General features: G+C 40.9%; 1 protein-coding gene across 2 annotated transcripts in view; it reads right to left on the bottom strand.

Annotated features, from left to right (window-relative positions):
* The window catches only part of HEMK1 (HemK methyltransferase family member 1), a 1,059,949-nt gene extending 1,054,753 nt beyond the window's left edge, over window positions 1–5,196 (bottom strand). The window contains exon 1 of one of the 2 annotated variants that reach the window (XM_044077921.1): window positions 5,153–5,196. The gene's annotated coding sequence lies outside the window, so the exon portion shown is untranslated. Of the gene's footprint in view, window positions 1–5,092 lie in introns of both variants that reach the window. The other variant, XM_044077920.1, reaches the window with a different exon arrangement.
* Window positions 5,197–6,911: the final 1,715 nt, after the last annotated feature.

The following is a 6,911-nucleotide window of genomic DNA, read 5'->3' as shown; positions in this document are numbered from 1 at the left end:
AATAAAAACCCCTTTTTTTAATATTATTATATATATATACGTATCTCCTCACATCTATCTATCCCTCTATATATGTAAATATTTTTTCATGTATATATTTGTAGATAACAATCATTCCTCATTGCACAGTGTTTCTTTCTTATTGTAAACTGACTGTACTGCATATGTTGCAAAAGCATCCTGACATCTCACAGCTAAGATGGCCTAGTAGTAAATTGCTATGACTATGGTATAAAGCACCCCAGATTCAAGTCTGAGCACGGCTGATTATTTTGTTGCTGGCCAGAAGCTGGGCTGCTGGATACAGAGTGATTAAGGCACTTTTAAGCAGTTGTTAGCATGTTTGTGCGGTGCTAAAACACAGTTAAACCAATAGGCGCTTAAATTGCTTTGCTTACCGACACTTACCAGTGCGCAGATATGCTTAGCAGAGGTAACTATTGGTTATCATTCACATTTAAGCAATGTGTAAACTTGCTAAGCATAGCTCTGCCCTGGTACCCATTGCTCACATTCCAGTCTCATAAAATAGCAGAGTAATGACATCATGTAATAAGTTTATTTAATGTCCTGTACACTTTTATGTGCTCTCATTACAGTAGCAAGGGGTGTGACTATACTATACTGGACATTTGGGTATACATGGGTAGTATCACATGTTTTTTTATTTATTATTTCTTATAAATGGGTAGTATCATGTTATATGTACTCACACTTGCATGTTACACCAGGTACAGTACACTGTTTGACGAATATGACTCCACACATATTGTATTATGAAATTAGTACAGTTGACACTGCTTTTCCATGTAAAATTAGATTGCCTATTGTAGTACTCCAACCATGCACCTCTGCATGCAGAGCTGGTACTCTTGAGTACTACGCTATCTTGTTCTTGGTGTTTAAGCTGTATGTTTTTATGTACCTCCTATTGGATATTAATATGATATTATTATATAAACTGTTGAGTACTATGTTTTTTGCCCATGTCATTGAGGACTGATGTCATGTAGTAATGGCATACATTTCACTTTCAGACTTGTATCCTTCAAGACATTCATCCTAATGCATAACATGTTTGCTGTCCACTTCCTGTCTGTTTTCTGTGCAGGTGTCAGGTATTGCTAAGGCCATACAACTATGTAGGTGCTCACACAGTTTTGTGCTGTGGGCCTGGGCACTGTCCACTTCCTGTCTGTTCTCTGTGCAGGTGTCAGGTATTGCTAAGGCCATACAACTATGTAGGTGCCCACAAAGTTTTGTGCTGTGAGCCTGGGCACTGCTGCTAGCTCCAAAAAATGGGATGCCCTTCATGTGGGCCTTGGCCCTATTACTTGCCTGTGTGAGGAACATTACAGAGGTGGTGGGCTACAGATTCACAGACAGTAGGTGGGAATACTTCACAAGACAGGACATCTGGAGACAGCACAACAACATGGGGTACATATCTCCAGAATTGTGAACAGATTCTATGTTATCATCAGTGCTGTTTATACACATGGTGGGTTTGTAGGTTGACAGGGTTTCTGTGGACATGCATTTAGTGAGTGACTTCACGTCTGACAGTGATATGTCTCTGACATACCTCTCCACTGGCATGCTGTCCACAAACTGGCCACATGTTTGCCTGTTATGTTTTCTTTGACAGTTGTTGTCCTTGGAAAATCAGTCAGGGACTCTGGGGAATGCAGGGAGTAAATAATAAACCCCATTGGTATTACTGCCTCCATATTCCTCATAAAGGATTTGTTGCAACAAACCCAGTAAACATCAGCAACTGTCTAAATTTCTGACACCAATATGTCCAATCTACGCCTGTGTTTGTGCCTTTGTCCCCAAATGATGTCAGGCTTTGTCCAGATGTCATGCACTATGATGCTCAGACATATTTAGTAGCATTGTTTCTTGCCTGCATTCCTCCTACCATCCCAGTGATGTAGTAGACCCACAGACATGTTACTGGGAAGAGGCCATAGAAATCAGTCCTGAGCCTGCACATTCTGAGGCGATCTGTACATTTGAGAGGTCTGTGCATGTCTGGCCATTGTTGACAGACTGCTGGGATTGTGTACACATGTCATGTGTACATGTTATTTTGGCTGTGTATGGAGGGGGGTAGATTTAAGTGTTATGGCTCCTTTTTTATCTGACTGTGCATGCTGCTCCAGTATCTGCTGGTCTATTGGCTGCATGCTTTTGTAGCAGCAGGCTGAGACATGTCCTGTACCATGGTCAGTTTTCAGACTACACTGAGAATTGGACCACTGTATGTAGGGGTAGTGTGTGACTGGAAAACGTAAGTATTTCTTCATACAGTCCATATACTCTGCTGTTCACCTGACCTACCATTATGTGACTGTGACTGTGGTGGAATAGGTTGTTGGTATGCACTTTCACACTGGTGTCTGATTGTTGGTGCTGTAACAACCCTGTAGTGCCTGGCATCCCAAAGAGGGATGACAACAAATTCACTGACATTGAGCTTAAGGCCATGGCTCTGACACCAGTCATTGGTCTCAGTGAGGCCTTTCTGTAGGATGTCAACATCACTTAGGTAGTTAATTAGAGCTCTCAGCTTGCAATCATCTGCAAACATGGTCAGCCAGAGTCCCGTCGTGTTGGCATGAACTTCAGAGAAGTTGATACCAAACAGGAGAGGTCCCAGGACCGAATCTTCTGGAACTCCACACATGACTGGTTGGCAGTCTGACTTAGGCTCAGCTACTTTCACACTGTGGGTTCTATCTGTGAGACAGATTGCAACCCACCTATTGTTATAGGGGTTGATGCACAGCTTAGTGAGTTTATCCATGAGCCCTGAGCGGGGAATGTTATCAAAGGGCTTGGACAGATTGAGGTAGGCTGTATAAACTACCTTGCCTTCATCCACAGCTCTGGTGACTGACTCAAAGAAGTGGACCAGGTTGATTGAACAGGCATGAGCTACCCTTCACAAAAGCAAACTGTGTGGGATCTTGTGTCTGGAGATTCCCATATTCCTGTTTCTTAGGTCCATGATGATGCATTCCATAGCTCCACATGACAGCCTTGTCAGGCTAATGGGGCGATACTTCCCAGGGTCTGTAGCCACTCCTCCTGTGGGGAAAGGGATAACTGTAGCAGTGCACCAGTCAGTAGGGACAAAGCCTGAGGCTGGGACTGAACAGGGCACACAGGTGAGGTGCCAGTTCACTCTGTAGTTCCTTCAGAAGACAGCCAGGGATATTGCCAGGTCCAACAGAAGCTGTATTCTTGGCCTTGGACAGTGGTGTGTTAACCAAAGCAGAAGTACTACTGGGTGCCTGGCAGTGCACTGGTATTGTGATTGGTCCTTTGGGGGTGGAGAGATGGTAAAGTTGCACTGAATCTATGTGCCAGTATATTGGCAATATCTGTTGCCTCGGTACAGGAGTTAACATCGTGCAGTAGCTCAGAGCACATGTTGGTATTGCCGTGAAGATTCTTTACATAACTATAGGAGGTCTTGTGGATGTCTTTACTGTGTGCTGCAATTCTGTTTTCACAGCTAGCTTTAGAGTATTTCATGAGGAATCTCATCTTTTTGTTGAGGCTGATTCATAGGTTCATAGGTTGGTACTAGGCTATCAGCCCTAGGGCCTATACAAGCCTAGCCATAACAATTCCCTGGCTATCTCTTCCCACATTATTTACTTTTTTTTCCAGTCTTGGGACTTCACCTTATTCCATATCAGTTTCCTCCTTCTGTTGTAGCGTTGTTTGGGCAGGGGACCACCAGACTGGCTTCCCTTTTCTGGAGGGAAGTGTTTTGTTTCTATTGGGTATGGTGGAATCCATGCATTTGTGTACGTGCTCGTACTGCATTGGTGTGTGTTTGGAGGTCAAGCAACTAGTCTCCATTTGAAAGGGTGCCGTGAAGTTAGCCACCTCTGATCTTTGGAGGCCAAAGTTGGCTTTGGAAAGGTTTTTCATGGTGGTTAACTTTGAAGGGGGGTGGGAGTGATGTGGATTTCTAAGGTGATGACATTGTGGTCAGATCTAACCATGGTGGAGTTGACTACTGGTGTACAGCAACAGTCGCCCATGTTAGTACTGACTAGGTCAATGATGTTGTTACCTGTAGTGGATGTATAAACGAGCTGGTCCAGGCCACCGAAATGGATGCATTCCGGGCAACATTGGGCAAGTGCATTGATACATGGGTAGCTTTCACAGTTAATGGAAGGGTAATTGAGGTTAATCAGTATGATAAGTGTTAAGTTGGACAGTAAAATTCTCCAGGGCGCTTAGGAACTTATATATATATTAGGTATGAAACGTATAATGTAATATACTATAATACAATAATGTAATAATATAAATGTATAATACAAGTATGAAACGCTAATGTCTTGACTGTACTCGATGATTTAAAAAATAAATAAATAAATAATAAATAAAAATTCAAAAATGTTTCAACGGACAGATCAAAAATATGAAGCAATAACCAAGACATGTATACAAAATGTGAAGCTCCCACAATAAATTATGCTCATTTTGCACTATAGACTCAAAACAGTTCTAGCAGAAGGAGGATTAATTTAAAAATGAATATAGCATAATGTGATATAACAGAGCAGCACTATTACATTTTAAACAAACCTAAAGTTAGGATTAATATAAGCAGATCAAACCATTCTGCTGAATAGGATAATGCTGCACTCTCTAGCAATAAAGCAAAGTCAGTAGGAATAAAAGGTGTTCATTACTATAAGACTCCTATCATCTTGCAACACACTACGGTCAGGCCAATTCTAAACATTTAGGGAAAAAATTGGAACCACTTCTACATTCAGAATACAGTAGAAGCTTTTCAATAGTTCAATTATGACAGTAAGAACACAATTTAGAGAGAGAGAAAAAAATGCCTTGAAGTTAAGAAAAGCTTAATGTTAAGCCCAGCTGTCAGGAAATACATTTCACCACTTCTTTGAAAGTGCTCTCATCACCTAAGCTCCACACAAGTGGAATGTTTTAATTATCATTGCCTGTTGAAGCACTGATGACAACAGCTTTAAAACAAAGTGACACCGTCTTTTTATACAGGAGTTTACGAAAAAATGTAAACACTCACCCTGCATGCAGTAGAACTCTACAACTAACATGCCGTTTTTTGTGCACACTAACAACATACCTTTCTCATTCTCGCAAAAGAAGAATGTGTTACACTATTATGACCACTGTATGGAAACAAATAGCACATATTCTGTTCCATAAGAACGTAGTTATAGTAGGAAAGGAAAAGATGCTACACTCAGCTCTTCAAAGTGAATTTTCTGTACGACTCATATGCCTTGCGATTGAATTCCTTACAACAGGTACATGGTGAAAACCTGAAATGAAATTGCTGATCGTAATTGGAAGCTGCTTGCAATTGAACTGTTTACACCAGGTACACAGTGAAAACCTGAAATGGAAATAGTGATTGTAAATGGAAGCTGCTATCAGTTGAAAATAATTCACAGCACAACATGCTTATTATCAGGGAATGAACTCACAAAGCCAGACCCAAATGCTTTGCCTTGACACAAAGAATCCCATCTGGAAGTAAAACTTCTTATAAGAAGACAGTCAGCTGTGGTTACTAATCATATGCATAAGAAACGGAGTGCTTTTATTTACATGTATTGCATTTTCAGACAAAAACAATGCGCAGGAGAATAAGGATTCTTGTTGTGTCTTTCGGCTTATCTCGGCTAGGGGTCGCCACAGCGGAACTCCGGTCCGCTAATGTTTGGTAGTGGATTTTTACGTGCCGAGTTACCAGACCTGACGCACAGCCTTCAACGAAGGCACGCCCATTCACGCATGCCCGAGTCCACGCAGAAGACGCTCTAGCTGAGAATCGAACGGGATTACGTCTTGATGTGAAGCGACAACGCTACCGCAGCACCACTACCGCCGTCAGAATAAGGATTCTAATGGACTGAATAAATCATACAATTAAAATATATATTATGCTTATTCTGGACATGGTTTAAACTGTAGATTGACATAGAAAAAGTAAAATCAGAACCTTTATTTATTTCTCTCTGACACACACACATAAATATATCCCAGAAGGCTGTACGTTACAAAAAAAGACATGCATACAGTTCAAGCACAAGGCTTATTCTTCTGGAAGAATACACTTTGGATGAACCACTAGTGTAAATCTGAAAAAAAGCATCATTAATTCAGTGCACTGTTTACTTCTGCTATGACTATGTAACACTTTGTAGTTATACTTAGGCTATATTACCCCATGCCCCTTGTAGCTTCTTAGGGTGTTTTTTCCAGTAGTCAAGATACTATCTTTACTACTTTTCCCAAGATTTTTACAGTGCCCTACATAGTGTCTTTGTGGTGGTCCCTTCTAGATTGTTACCTTCTCCTTGCATATCTTGTATAGCTCAATGAAAATATGAGCTATACCATCCAGAGTCACCAAAGATAAACATATTATGGCAGAGAGAGAGCAGACTAAATACAGTCCAGTGATAAGGATACGGTCAGTCCATTTATTTTTGCCAAGAAAGCTCTATGGACAAAAGCAACCAGAGATATGGTGAAATTACACCAAAAGCTGGGACCTTCAAGTCCAAATATGTCTAGCTACCAGGGAGGAGCATACAACAAGTACAAACTGTGTTACAGTCTATGATGCAGATGGATTAAAGAAGAGAGGATGTCCATCTACTGAGGTGCTTGGAGAACAAAGGAAATTCCAGTGCTGAAAACACCTTTGGAACTTTGAATACAAGAACTATGAAATAAGGTAAACTTCATCTAGTTAAAAATGAGACGATAAGGATAAATAACATCTTAGGAATTAGAGAATGAAAATGGACTAGAATTAATCGTTTCCATCAGATCAGACTTCTGCTGTGGACGTGAATCTTGCAGAAGAAAGG

The sequence above is a fragment of the Protopterus annectens genome, chromosome 7.part0 (assembly GCF_019279795.1).
Source record: "Protopterus annectens isolate FY-2018-M chromosome 7.part0, PAN1.0, whole genome shotgun sequence".
In the NCBI taxonomy this organism is placed as follows: Eukaryota; Metazoa; Chordata; order Ceratodontiformes; family Protopteridae; genus Protopterus; species Protopterus annectens.
The sequence above is the reverse complement of the archived record's forward strand: the minus strand, read 5'-3'. Positions and strand labels throughout refer to the sequence as shown.